Source organism: Pinus tabuliformis, chromosome 3_1 (genome assembly GCF_031772625.1).
Source record: "Pinus tabuliformis cultivar Carrire ecotype Pingquan chromosome 3_1, CPIR1, whole genome shotgun sequence".
In the NCBI taxonomy this organism is placed as follows: domain Eukaryota; kingdom Viridiplantae; phylum Streptophyta; class Pinopsida; order Pinales; family Pinaceae; genus Pinus; species Pinus tabuliformis.
The window spans coordinates 739,883,779-739,887,555 of record NC_142301.1 but is presented as its reverse complement, the minus strand read 5'-3'; the positions used below and the strand labels follow the sequence as shown (position 1 = coordinate 739,887,555).

Sequence of the window (3,777 nt, the reverse complement as noted above, 5' to 3'; positions counted from 1 at the left end):
ATGGAACACTCTGAGCTTTCGAGATATTTTCAAGATTCATCCTTGGAATTCCGGGCAAAGATACTAGAACGATCGAGTTTAGGAGACAACACTTATCTTCCTGCTGTAGTGCATTATATTCCCCCTCGGCCCTCCATGGCCATAGCACGAGAAGAGGCCGAGCAGGTCATGTTTGGTGCCCTAGACAATCTTTTTAAGAAAACAGGGTTGAAACCCAAGGATATTGGGATTCTTGTGGTGAACTGCAGTCTATTCAATCCAACTCCTTCACACTCTGCTATGATTGTGAATAGGTATAAGTTGAGAGGGAACATTCAAAGCTTCTATTTAGGTGGAATGGGTTGTAGTGCATGAGTTCTTGCCATTGATCTTGCCAAGGATTTGTTACAAATTCATAGAAGCACATATGCAATAGTTGTGAGCATAGAAAACATTACTTAGAATTGGTATTTTGGCAACAAAAAGTCAATGTTGATACCAATTGCTTGTTTCGTGTTGGGGGATCTACAGTTCTTTCAAATAAGCGCTCTGACCGCCAGCGTGCAAAGTACAATCTTGTCCATGTTGCGAAAACTCATAAAGGAGCAGATGATAAAGAATTCAACTATGTTTATCAAGAGCAAGATGAACTTGGCAAGCTTGGTGTGTCATTATCCAAAGAACTTATGGCCATAGCATGAGGAGCATTGAAGACTAATATCACAACTCTGGGACCTCTTGTTCTTCCCATCAACAAGCGATTACTTTTCTTTGCCACCCTTGTTGGAAGAAAGGTCTTCAGTATGAAGATCAAACCCCATATTCCAGATTTTAAGCTTGCATTTGAGCATTTCTGTATTCATGCTGGAGGAAGAGCAAAGGTCTTCAGTATGAAGATCAAACCCCATATTCCAGATTTTAAGCTTGCATTTGAGCATTTCTGTATTCATGCTGGAGGAAGAGCAGTGATTGATGAGCTTAAGAAGAACTTGCATCTCAAGCCAATAATATAGAGACTTCGAGGATGACTCTGCATCGCTTTGGCAACACTTCCTCAAGCTCAATTTGGTATGAGCTCAGTTACATTGAGGCCAAAGGACGTATGCGAACAGGCAATCAAATTTGGTAGATTGCATTTGGAAGTGGATTCAAGTGCAACAGTGCTGTTTGGAAAGCACTTCAAATAATGAAATCACCCACTGATAGTCCTTGGGCTGATTGCATTGATCAATATCCAGTAAAATTGATGATAGAATGAGCAACCAACAAAATGAGTTGAAAGTCTAATACATGCAGTTCAACCTCAGATCTGCATGTATCTTCTAGATATGTGTGCACTTTGGAGTTCTGCAATATTGGTATTTTTTATTGGTCCCCATTTCATGGTTTCTCACATGGTTTAGCTTTTATTTTTAGTTTTCTGCACTTCCAGACTATTGCATCTTCAAACTGTGTATCCAGCCTTTGAATTTCCAAACTGTGCCACATCCCAATCTTTAAGAGGAATTTTGAATTTTTATAGCTTTGCTCATGCAGACTTTGTAGGTAGGCTAGTAGTAGCATCAGGAAAGCTCCTTGTCATTTGTATAAAATTCATTTGTGGGAATTGTTTCAATGGGCAATTCATGAATTGTTTCAATGGGCAATTCATGATATTGCCCCTTCACATTTCTCTCCAGAACTACCATTCTTTTCAACTTTACTGAAATAGCTAGCTGAAAAATTTGCATCGTCAAGGTGCTTGACTGTTGAACAATCATATTTCAAACTAATCATGTTCATGTGTTTTTCATTTACTTCATTGTCAAAGATGATCTAGCGGATTACTTTCTAAAATGCGGTCCTGTTAATGGAGCATGTGCAGTCAACAAATGGGAATGCTTCCTGTTGGCTTTCTGTGTAGTATCTGTTTCTTTCTCAATAACACCTTTCAGTTCAGATATCTTAGTGTAGGAAAATTGACAATCCGGCTAATGAGGAGGTTTCCTGGTATTTTTCTTTGTAAGATCAATTAACTTTTCAAAATAGTGGTTTGTGAGTAGAAAAGTAACGACAGTAGCTGATTTCATTATTCCCTTTTAAAGCAGCTCTACTGATATATGTATCTAGAAAGCTGGCATCATAAAGGAAGTCCTTGACTTTGAGCGATTACATTTTATGCTTTTTGCTCAATTATCAAAGGTGACTTGAATTTACGAGTTATCATACTGAAATGCAATCATGTTAATTATATATTGACGGTGAACTGTGTTAGAAAATTTGTTATATTTTGGTATTAGAAGGTCTGTATGTTTTGGTATTGATATAGTATTTTCAGGTTCTCCTCCCTCTCTCCAAATGTGGGAGTGTTAGAAACTTAGTATGGTGCATTTTTCTTCTACTTTTGAATCTTTTACGCTGTAGTTTGATTCCTTAGTAAAAGTAGCATTGGCCTTTCACTTGGTAACTTGGTAACATACTCTGCTTGTTATCTTAATGAGGAGATGTATAACGATATGTTATTTTGGTTCTGCCATATAGGATGTAGCCAATGCCAATGCTGGATGTTAGATTATTTACTTAAATAACAGTTTGTTGCTCTATACTTGAACTTTCACTTGGTTCACGGTGTAGACCTGGGATCACTTCCTGCTGATTCAAACACAAAATCTCAAAATCTGACCCTGAGAGTGTTAGAGAGAAATTGAACGCGGGACTTTTCAATGGCAGAGATGCTTAACCACAGGGATTTGACCAGTTGATCTAATCCTCCAGAGACCTCTCAATGACAGAGATGCTTAACCACAGGGTGGATACCAGAGATGCTTAACCACAGGGATCCGACCAGCTGAGCTAATCCTAGGAGCAGATAGTTAAACTTTCACTCATTTTAGTAAGATGCTCATTTCTCAAAGGTTTTCCTCGATGAATTCATTTTTACCATTTGTTTTTGCCTTTAATAGTGTCCTTTTCACAACAATGTGAGATAATGACAGCCAGGTGTTTTTGAAAGGGCTATTGAATGCCACGTTGTTCAACTGAAGCATATTTTGAGGAAATCGAGTTCTGATTAATCATTTTGATGTAATTTAATCACGTTGTTAAACTCTTTTTTGTTTATTATGTTACTTGTATTTCCTATAAATCAAGAAAATTTCACAATCATTGTAAATCTTCATATAAATAAAGAACACTTGTAACATATATTGAATACAAGTCCATTTAGCATGTCTATTGGTTACGTCAAGTTCCTACCTCAGCGATGAAAGACCATTGTGAAAGTGTATAAGAGAAAGAACCCAGAGAATGATCAAAGATGAACGTTCATGTTGGTTGTATATTTCTTCACCTCCATGCCTTGGCTAAATAGAGATGCGATTACTGCAATGGTGAAACATGCCATGCCATGCCATGGTTTATGACTACTTGTGTTCAAGAGCGTATGTACTATTCTGAAGAAGAAAAGCTAAAATCGAGATAGGTATGCTCTCCAATAATAATGTACTTGCCCTCAGAGGCAAAACCCTAGAGGAAACCTTTATATTGAGTTTAGCTAGGTTGGAATACCTCCACATGGTAGGTGGTTGGTCCTATGCAAACATGATTCCATGAGAATGCAAATATGAAGTCAGGGTCACATGAGTGCAAATTCTGGCCATATAGAAGGCCAATTGCTCCAGCCTTCATCTACAATGATCAATTTAATCGTTTCCAGAATATTTTTGTGATTAAATATAGCCAAGGCATAGCCATTAGCTGATCGTTTATTTCTTTATGACCTTTCTGCAACTCAATTTTAGGAGTCGATATATTCCACTG

The 3,777-nt window shown here is 37.7% G+C and overlaps 1 pseudogene; it reads left to right on the top strand.

The window, feature by feature from the left end:
* Positions 1-1,790, top strand: LOC149189470 (3-ketoacyl-CoA synthase 4-like; annotated as a pseudogene).
* The last annotated feature ends 1,987 nt before the right edge of the window (positions 1,791-3,777 follow it).